Raw genomic sequence first — 11,610 nt, 5'->3', positions numbered from 1 at the left:
GACTTTGTCAATCTCTCTAATCCATTTACCTCACATGGAGTCACCATTTATGAAGACATCCTGTCTTCACTTTTCCATAACTCAAATTTTACAATCCATCATCAATGGTGTTAAATCCTTTGTACCTAACTTATACCCCTAAAACACTTAATCACAATTGTTTGTTTAATTGTTTAATTTCCTTGACTCTATGCTTCTTGACCTCAAGGACCATTCTTTATTTAGTACTAAGAAGGTACTATCTGTATTATACTTATCTTTCTGTTAATGTTATAACTAAAGTCTGACAATTTATTGATATAACCAACTTGCTCAGTAAAAAATATCTAATCAATAAGAAGCAGTGTATGACAATAAGGAACAATGATTTAAAAGCATGTTCTGGGGCAAAAAAAAAAAAGAAGAAGAAGATAATAAGATATAAATATATCTATCTCCTAATTTCCAGGCATACAAAAAATAGGCAAAGTGGAAAGACAAACTATAAACCATTAAGTAGAAAAAATACATGCATTGCTAATATTCTCATTTAGTACGGTAGCTATAAAAACCTAAGTAGCAAATAATTCAATTTCAAATTAGTGATGGTATATATTTATTATATTCTTTATCAAATTGCTAAGGGGATAAGGATTCTATTGGAACAAAAGTTAGCATGCTTACTGCAGCAGCACATATACTAAAATTGGAATGATATAGAGATTTGCAAGGCCCCTGCATAAGGATGACACACAAATTCATGAAGTGTTCCATATTTTTAAAAATAACTTATGAAATGTCAATTTAACTTTTATATTAATTTAATCAGATTTGGGTGACATATTTTATTTTGTTTTTTATTTCGTAGCCAAGGCTACAATGATTTTAAAAAATCATTAGTATAACTGATCCATTTTTTATGTGTAACTTCAGTGAAATACACACTATTCTAAATTTCAAGACAGAACAATGAAATTCAGTCTCTCAGATGACCAATGAATTCAGACTGAGAGTTTGATTATCTTATTATTTTGGTCTCATAAAGTGTATATATATATATATATATATATATATATATATATATATATTTATATATTGTATATATATTACATATATATGCGTAAATAATATATATTAGTAGTAAGCAATTTATTTGTGCTTGAATCTTATCCTTTTCTAAAATCCCCTCTGGGACAACTGAAGAACAGCTTTATCAACACTGAACAGATTCTTAGATGACATACTTGAAATTTGTTGTAGTATTTACAAATAAAAATATCGCTTTAGTATGTGTGTCATGGGTAATGAATATGCCCGCTTTCTATGTTTTAGCAAAAGAAATGCATTACAGCTAAAGAGAACCATAATTTCTGGGAGCTATAACATGCCATTTCCTCTCATCTTTTGTTATTTAAAAGGATTTACAGAAGCCAGAGCTGAGGTTTAGTAAGGCATTTCGTAACCCAATGTATTCATTATTCATTGCTGTGTAACAAATTATCCCAAAACTTAGCAGCTGAAAACACAGACCACCTATTATCTTACAGTTTTCTGTAGGGCAGGAATTTGGGAACAATGTAGTTGGATGAATTTAACTAAGGGTATTTCACAAAGCTGCAATCAAAATGTTGACCGCAGTCATTTTAGGCTCATGTGGAGGAGGAACTGCTTCTAAGCACCCTCAAGAGGCTGTTGGCTTAACATGTGGCCAGTTCCACAGAACTGGTTCTTACCATGTGGCCAGTTCCACAGAAATACAGACACTGTGACAACCTTGCTTTCTTTAAAGAAAAGTAAGAGATAGAGACAACTAAAGTTAGAGTGTCAGAGAAACAAGAAAGGATTCCCAAGATGGAAAACTCTTTTTAAAACATAATACCAGAAGTGACATCTCTTTACTTCTGCCATATTTGTTCACTAGAAGCAAGTAAATAAGTAGAGCCCACATTCAGTAAAGGAAATTACATCAGAGCATGAACCAGGAGGCAAAGTTCATTGGGGGCCATACTAGAGCCCACCACAGTCTTCCCTTAAGTATCCAGTGAATCATATCTCTCTACTGCTGTTCTGAATAAGACTAATTCAAGATAGCCGCACTTTCGGTTTCATGGAGGAAAACTTTATTAATTGTAAGGGAAAGGGAGTATAAGAAATTAAACAATTATAGTAAACATAAAGAGGGAGAGAAGAATAGAGAAGAACAAAGAAAGCTTAATACATCAAATTGAGTACTCACAACATATAACCTTCTGGCTGGGGTAGCCCCTCAATGAACAGCCAGGTTGGAGTCCCAGTTGAGGGTCCTGGGCAGAGCATCCTCCCCTCAGGTGAGACTTCCAGCTAGCTATTCCCAGAGCAATATATATACTACCCATCTGTGATTTACGGTTAATCATTAGGTTCACCTAAGTGCAGTCCTGATAAGCCTTTTTTTTTTTTCTGTTTCTCTTATCATATCTCACAATCTTAGAAGCCTGGATGTATGCATATTTCTCTTCCCTCCCTGATCCATTCCAGGGGGCTAGCCTGTTCTGGCAAGTTAATCCCTCTTGGTGTCAGGAACAGAAGGGCCAGTTTTGATCCCAAGGCCAGATATGGAGTACAAGCCAACTAAGGCCCTCATGATTATGTATGTGGGGCTCTGGGCAGAAATGCATGACAAGTCACACAAACAGCTTCCATACAAAACAACTGTGTAAAATGTACTCTATCCCCTCCAAATTACCTCTAGTCTCATCCTTATAGCATTAGTTCAGAGTCCATAATCTCAACATCTAAATCAGGTCCAGGTATAAATAAAGAGACTCAAATGTAATTGCTTAGTTACAGCACCTCAGGTGCGCCTTCTCCAAATCTGTGGGTCTGAGAAAGTAAAGAGATAAGTAATTGGCCTCCCTTTCCTCAACAAACATCCAACATACAATATCTCGATAGGCAGATAGCCACTATAAGTATTCTAGTTCAAAAGAAAAACAAAAAATCAGTAGGAAAAGGAAGAAACTACTTCACAGAAATTGTGACATCCAATCAGTCAAATTTTGGCAGTTCTTTGAGTAGGTCTCAGGCCAGGGAATAATTTCCCATGAATTTCAATTCTGGCCTCAGGGCTCATGGTACCATCCTCTTAGTCATGTTTCCTTTTTCTTTTTTTTCATAAAACATAACATGCATCCGCAACTGACAGAGTAGGCAGTTAGCTAGATATGAGCAGGGAACAGATGTTTCTGACTATTAAGAAGGGCAGAAACTGAGTTTCAAAGAGCCAGGAGAGACCCTGGGAACACACATGCATTCTCCCCTATGACCACTAGAGGAATCTATAGCTTCATTATAGTACATTTACATTGTGGTTTTGACCCTCATTGTGAGGGATGGTTGCGGAAACAGTTCCAACAAGGAACCCATTTAGGGACAAATCTTCCCCCTCCCAACCAGTAGGAGAAGTCCCTTAGATGACAGGAGCTATCATAACCTATTCGAACACAAAAAGAAAAGACTAACTCTGGCCGTTGATGGAGTTGACAACTCTGGGCCCGTCCATTTCCCACCTCCAGAGTGTGTTTTTGCTTTCACAGCTGAAAATGCTTGCTTGCTTAAGAGTTTGGCTCTGAGATCTTTCTTGGCTGAATTCAAGAACTGAGGCCAGGAAATGAGATTTGCCACTGACACAACTGAATAGATCTCTCAGTCTTCTTGCTAATAGATTTCTGGGGGTCCAAAGGTCTCTCCTAATTTTGTACAATCTCTGACTCTCAAACCAAGCAGGTGATGTTTTTGCCCCTCAGATATGAAATCAGTATCTCAATCTTCTACCTCAACCATCTAGAAAAAGAGAAGCAAACTAAGCCTAAAGATAGCAGAAGGAATGAAATAATAAACAGACTGTTCACTTTAAATGTATGTAGTGTGATATGTGAATTATATCTTAATAAGGTTGTGTAAAAAATTTCATTCAGATATAATTTGTTTTGAAAAACAAAAGTAACCTCAACATGTTAATGATCACAGATATTTTCACTTTAACTCTCTTGTCTTATTTAGACAATAAATATTTGAAACCGTTTTAAAAGTCTTAGCCAAAAGCAAGTGAAAAGGTTGTATCTGTAAGGAGAGAGAGGTGACGGTGATAGGTCTCCATTTTGACTAACATAAAATTGTCTAATTCTTATCCCAACAATACAACATGCGGATATTTGGACAAAAATAGGCCTACTTCCTTCAGCCCAATATTCTTTTTCTTCCCCCCTCCTTTGCATTGATTGGTTGCTTTTGTACAATCTCCTATCAGCCCAACGCAGAGCTGCTCTCCTTCACTGAAAGTACAGTGATTATGCTATGGCTTTATTTTTCCTCTGCACCCTACTAACAGAAGGCAACTCCACTAACAGTATAGATATGGACTCCAAAGTAGGAAGGAGCGCTAGGAATAGCTGCTAAAAGACTCCAAGGAGGAAAGGAATTAATAAATGACATCTGAACCAAGAGTCTGAAATTTTGGAAAGTGAGATAAGAGGGAAAAATAGAGAATGAAAATCAGTAAGTCTGTCCACTAAAGTGGGTTCATCTGTGAATGAGTGTGTATTGAGATTGCAAAGGGTTAGTAGTAAGAACATGATATTACCATGTGTGATGATTAATTGTAGGTGTCAACGTGACTGGGTTAAGGGATGCCCAGATACCAGGTAAAACATTATTTCTGTGTGTGTCTGTAAAAGTGTTTCTGGAAGAGGTTAGCCTTTGTATTAGTAGACTGAGTGAAGAAGTTCTACCTTTGCCAATGTGGGCATCGTCCTGTCCATTGAAGGCTGAAAAGAACAAAAGGGAGGAAGGACAAATTCTCTCTTCTTTCTCTCTCTACCTGAGCCGGAATGTTCATCTTCTCCTGCCTTACAGCTACGATTCTTGGGCCTTCAGACTCTAGGACATACATAAGAGGCCCTCCCTTCTCAGGTCTTTGGTCTCAGACGGGGTTTCGCCATCTGCTGTCCTGGTTCCGGGCTTCGGACCCCAGACGAATTACACCATCAGCTTTCTTGGTGATCCAGTTTGCAGCTGGCAGATAGCTTGGCATCTCTGCCTCCATACCATGTGAGCCAGTTCCCATAATATAGCTCTCCTTACACATATTTTTATATGCCCTTTTGATTCTGTGTCTCTGGAGAACGCTGAATAATACACTGTGTAATATTTGGGAATCTGTTAACAATAATAATGATTGGAATACTGAAAATTCAATACACTGAGATAAGGAAAACTGAAATCTAGGTCTAGTTGCATAAAAGGCAACATAGATCATAATCACTTCTTTGCAATGCTTATCATTTTTTTCTAATTACTCTATAATATATTTAGGACTGTGAGTATCTTTCCATATGTGTCAGGATGTAAGTTATAGTTGAATAAAAACCATACTTTTTTCACTTTACCAAGTTTGCTGGTCAGTTCGTCATGATTTTCTAGCCACAATTTAAAAACTTAGAGAAAACATTGTTTCAGTCTTATATTTTTTAACAGAGGGCAAAATCTGAGTTGAACTGCATATTTTTCCATTAATATTAGTTCTCTTCTCTTAATTCAGTTTTTAATAAAACATCCTGCCTTTGAAAATATGCATTGTTTTATTGTATTGTTTTATTTCAGATAAGGTATCATTCAAAGCATACCCTATTAAGCTTAATTCTTTGTAACTTGGGTTGCCTTCCATATGAAAGAGCTCATTCATCCTACAAGAAATGATTTAGTACTTATTGCATGTTAAGCATTGTGTTAGATTCAACCAGCTGTTGGAAAAGACAAAGGCATTGCCCTGAGGTGAAAGACCTCACGGGTAATGTGCCTCATCTTTCAACCCTCTCTTTCTTTGAAAGAACTCAAAGTGCTTTATTCCAATTTTGTATCATGGTTAGAGTTTTGACTGACAGTTTAGAGAAGGTCCTGGAGACATTATTAATAATAAAATAGTTTTGTCTTTATTCAGTTCTTATTAGGTGCTAGTCACCAGGCTAAATACTTTTACTTTATTATGACAAAAGTATCATGCTCATAATGGCAGTATGAGTTGAATGCTACTTTTTAATCACCATTTTAAAGATATTTCTAACGTCCAGAACTGTGAGAGAATAAATCTGTGTTATTTTAAAAAATAAATAAATAACATATAGATAAAATTAATAAGTATTAATTTATAATGATATAATACGCTCAATGTAAAGTCACTAAGTGATGCAGGGCTCAAAAACAACATCAATTTGATTAGAAAATTCATAATCTGGGCACCTGGGTGGCTCAGTAGGTTAAGCGACCGACTTTGGCTCAGGTCATGATCTCACGGTCTGTGTGTTCGAACCTGGATTGGGCTCTGTTTAATAAACATTCAAAAAAAAAAAAGGAAAGAAAATTCATACTTTTATTTTAAACAACTGCTTGCAATTATTTCTGTGTCCTTGTGTTCATCTGTTAAACGCCATCTGTTTATTATTTTAATATCAATGTTCATTTAATATAATGTTCATTTAAATGTATGCATAAAACTATTTTTTAAATGTATGCCACTTTCATATATTTTTTGAAAATTCAGGATGTATAAATATGATAGTACTGTATTTAATTAATTTCTAAAATGAGGAACCAAGTGATATAAAGTCAAATAAAACTTCCAGGTATGAAAACATGAGCCTTGTAAGAAATTTCTTTGTATTCTCTCTCTGTCATTTATTTTATTTTTATCTCCTGTTATTTCCAATATTTAGTCCTGACTATCCTAGAAGATATATACCTGAAAAATATATGATTAAAACTCAGGTGTTAATCATTATGTTAGTACAGACTTGCTAAGTACTGAGATAATCGTGTCTCAACTCAATTTCTTAAATTCTGTATGTTTAATTAGTATTTGTTAGTAGCAGTAAGTAGAAGTAATGTGTGTGTATGCACAGGGTGATGGCGGCAGTAGAGGTTAGAATAGTTACACTCTCTTTTTCTTCTGTATTTCTGCTCTTCAGTCCTCAGTTGTTATTGTGGTACTATGCTTAATTCTTTCAAAGAAGTGTTCTTTTCAGGAATGTTCCCATGGAATTTAAAACCTGACTTTAATTTTTGTATTATTTTTATTTTTTAGAGAGAGAGTGGGAGAGAGAGAATCTTAAGCAGGATCCATGCTCAATGTGGAGCCTGATGCTGGGCTCTATGACATGAGCCTAGGACTATGACCTAAGCTAAAATCAAGAGTTGGTCACTTAATTGACTGAGCCACCCAGGTGCCCCTAAAACCTGACTTTTAATATTTATTTATTTATTTATTTATTTATTTATTTGAGAGAGAGAGAGAGAGAGATAGATAGAAAGCAAGCAGGGGAGGGGCGGGCAGAGAGGGAGAGAATCCCAAGAAAGTTCTACACTGTCAGCATGGAGACCAACTCAGTGCTCCAACCGACAAACTGAGAGATTATGACCTGAGCCAAAACCAGGAGTCAGACGCTCAACTGACTGAGCTACCCAGGTTCCCCTAAAACCTGACTTTTAAAAGAAAGGAACATTTTGCAGAGGAAACAAACATTGGTATAATATCAGATAAAATAAACATAAATATGTGTGTGTGTGTGTGTGTGTAACACAATATATATAATATTAACAGAAAAAATGTATAATAGTTTTTATTCAGAGACACAATTAGTTTAAATGACAACTCTTGGTAACAGTGGTAGAGAACAGATATCCCCCTTAAAAATGGGGAATAGTGAAGTGCTTTGAAAAGTTTGAAGCTAGTTTTGTTATATCTGTGATTTTTGCCTTTTCTAATTCTACTAGATCATGCTATATTCTCGGAAAAAAATGACTTTTCTCCTCTAGATTCCATTTCACCTTTTAATTATGTGGTAAATTTTGAATGAGGTATTTAATATAGTATCTGGATAGCAAGTCTGGTTCATAAAAGAATTAGATGGAAACCAAAAATCATCCTACATATGTCTCATAAATAATTCACTGTCAGGACTTTAAAAAGCAAAGAAAGTTGCTAGTAAGTTTTTTGTACTAATTATCAGAAGAACTGATGATTAGGAAAAGCTTTCTAAAAATGTAGGACACCACAACCTAAATCTTTTCATGGAGATAGTAGCTGGAAAAGCAAATGAATAATTGCAAAGAAAAGTGTGCTTGAGGACAATGGAAGAAAATGGAAAGGCTATCATATGAAATAGAACAATTGGAAAGGATGTGTGATTTTCGCTTAAAGAAAGGTGAGGAATAATAACAAAGCTAGAGAAAATGGTGAGATATTTGTAGTATTGTGGCTAAACAAAATTAGAAAGCATGGAAAAAAGTGAGAAATGTTAGAGGCTCTGGAAAAAATTATGGTGATAATTGAAAAAAAAATGAAGAATTTAAAATTCACTGTGAGTAAGATTATGAGTGATATTAAAATATAAGACAGAACTACATTACAAACAATATTTATAAAAATAAGGATTATTTAAAGTAATTCAAATTGTTGGCTAATATATTTTAGATTAAAGAATATATATGGGGTTGCTGAATATTACTTATGAAGACCAATAAATTATTTGAACATGTGAATTCTAGTTTACTCATGAAGTTGGCAAATTTCAATGCCTTCCATATTGTTATTATTAGATGATTGTTTAAGTGATCACAGCTAGTCAAAATTGAAAAGCTTTTTATTTAAAAAAAACACACCTTTTTATGTTGAAGTCATTCATTAGAAGTCATTTGACTTGTCAAAGAAAATTTGCTTGGCCCCTTCAAGAAGCATAAGCCAAGTTTTTTTTTTCCCTCAACCTTCATGGATGTTCCTAACAGAATGTTAAAACACAAAAATAATCATTTCTTCTTTCATCTTTACTTTGCTGCATTTGAAAGACTTGACATTTTTCTCAGCATTCAAAAAATATCTGGGGAAAGAGGAGTCTTTTTTTTTCTGAAAAGTTGAAAAATTTTTGAGGATTTGGTTGATCCTACTCTAATAAAGCATCACAAATACCTAACGGCAGCCAGCAGAAGTTATGGCCACATTAACAGAAAGGAAAAAAAAAAACCAAACACCTTTCTTCCTTGACTCTTCCTTGAAATCTCAGTTGTCTAACTGATATGTACTTATTTGATCAGATAGTCTCACTTGAGGAAATGTCATAAGCACAGTCATGAATGAAATACTGTTATGTTATTTGTGGGTAACTTGTTTAGAATGATTTTATTTTCCTTCTAATTACCTACATAATTAATGTAGTGTATATGAAGCCAAACCATGATAAATAGAAATTAAAATTTGGTGATGAAATTTCAAAGCAGTCCACAGCTATCACGTAGCCATCTGATGGATCACATATATACTTATGTATGTATTTGGAAAATCATAAAATGAGAACAGAATGAAATATCCACTTATAGGATACATAAGTGAAAATAATTCAAACATTTTTTAATTAAAACTGTTTTTACAATTCTAAAAATAAAATGGTCTATAGCCACATTCTTTATGTTCATTGCCTTACTCCCAAATATATCAAAAATTTTTGCCTTATGTATCACTTGAAAATGCATCTTCTTTCTTCTATTTTAAAAAATGCCAAAGGGAAAAAAAAAAAGAGACAGTGGCTTAAATTTTAGAGAGTGTACATTTATTCTTTGAAGTAACATTTACCCCTGTGAAGATCATTTTCTGTTTTGGTGTGTGATTGTGTTAGTGGAGAATAAGGCAAATGAGAGCCACACTGACTGAGACTTTTTTTGTATATACTTGATCAAATTTGATAAAATGTAAAACAGGGGCACCTGGGTAACTCAGTCAGTAGAGCACCTGACTCTTGATTTTGGCTCAGGTCATGATCCCAGACTTGTGGAACTGAGCTCCTTGTTGGGCTCTGCACTGGGCATGGAGTCTGCCTAAGATTCTCTGCCCCTCCCTCTACTGCTCTCTCACTCTCTCTCTCTCTCTAACAAAACAAAACAAAACACAACAGAAAAAAACAAAACAAAACACGAAAAAAGTGAAACAAAACTTGGAACTTAAGTCTCATGACTGCCTATGTAGACAATAAACATTTACTGAAGTAAGACTAAAGCCTTTTTATGAATTATATATAGTGGGGCGCCTGGGTGGCTCAGTGGGTTGTGTCCAACTTTTGATTTCAGCTCAGGTCATGACCCCAGAGTAATGGGATCGAGGCCTGAGTAGGGCTCAGTGCTGAGCATGGAGCCTGCTTAAGATTCTCATTCTCTCTCTCTCTCTCTCTCTCTCTCCCTCTTTCTCTCTGCCCATCTCCCTCACTTGTGCTCTCTAAAAAAATTTTTAAAAAGAAGAATTATATTTTTAAGTACTCAGTCTGATAGTGCATCCATAGTCGCTATCAGCTTTATTTCATAATTAAAGATAAAATATTTTTGTGCTATATTTTCCCCAAAATTTCTTAAGAGCATCTGCTAAAGTCAGGACTACCTTTGGTTTGGGTTTTCCTGTTGAATACATTGACTTCTATAAAATATACTTTAAAATCAAATGAAAACTTTGAAATTATCTCAGTGGAGAAGGGATATATAGCTGTACTTGAGAATCAATACATTTTGGATATCAGTCTCTTGTTAAAATCCTGATTCTCATTTACAGTTGTTAGTGTGGTTAGTGTGGTCATACAACTTGCTGGCAATGAACTTATGTTACAGGGAGAAAGATTCCCAGGTTGAAAGTTAGCATTTGCAGCTTTGCTCAGGCTTTTTTTTCCCCCTCGTCTCTTAACAAGCCATCTGTGTATTCTCATAATTACACCACTAGCAGTGACATCCTTTAAATTTTGATTACTCATGGTTTTGAAATATGCTTAAAATGAAAGCGAAGAGTATAAAGCAAAACTAGATAGAAAACACAGAGTAAAAACAACTAATTGAACATAAACTTAAAATTTAGGCATGAAATAGCAACAGTGACTAAAAGTAAATGGAAGACTATGATTGGAAGCCTTTATCAGCTAATTTAAATTACAGAATGATAAGTGATTTTATATACATCTGGAGTCAACTTTGTTTTCAAACTGCCATTGTAGTTCTTCAATAAGAATCAAAGATGTGTATGAGATACATTGTAACAATGTCCCTGAAATAATACACATATAGTAAGCAATTACTAGGTTGCCTTCACTATTCTAATTTTATGAAGATTATTAAATCTACTTGTTAGAGTAAAGGCAGAATTTCTACAGTTCTCAGTAGATTCTCTGGGTCCACAGACCCATCCATTATTCATTTCCCTGGTTGCCAAATGTATAAATATAATGGGGATATTTGGGAGTTGGCAGAATTCCCACATTGATTACATGGCCCATGGTGTAAGAAATTTCACAATAGAGAAGGCAACATGGAAGTTTATGATACTTCTCTCACCCTGATCAGAATATTTAATCAAAAATTATATATCCTAGGATGAATGACAGTGATTATTGCCATCCTTGAATACCCAGTGGATGCAGGGTTCGTGTCCCCTATCAGGACCCCATTTAATCATTGTCTGTACCCCCAGAAAACAAGATGGATAATGGAAGATGACAGTGGATTTCAGGAAAGTCAACGAAGTAGTAATTCAAAATGCAGTTGCAGTGCTAAATGTAATATCTTTGCTAGAAC

The 11,610-nt window shown here is 34.8% G+C and overlaps 1 non-coding gene across 1 annotated transcript; it reads left to right on the top strand.

Annotated features, from left to right (window-relative positions):
- Positions 1 to 655: 655 nt before the first annotated feature.
- LOC122232048 lies at positions 656 to 759 on the top strand. Its single transcript, XR_006209376.1, has one exon. It is a non-coding gene; the product is annotated as a U6 spliceosomal RNA (small nuclear RNA).
- The last annotated feature ends 10,851 nt before the right edge of the window (positions 760 to 11,610 follow it).

The sequence above is a fragment of the Panthera tigris genome, chromosome A1 (assembly GCF_018350195.1).
Source record: "Panthera tigris isolate Pti1 chromosome A1, P.tigris_Pti1_mat1.1, whole genome shotgun sequence".
In the NCBI taxonomy this organism is placed as follows: domain Eukaryota; kingdom Metazoa; phylum Chordata; class Mammalia; order Carnivora; family Felidae; genus Panthera; species Panthera tigris.
Note: the sequence above shows the minus strand (reverse complement) of the source record. Positions and strands in the feature narration are given on the sequence as shown.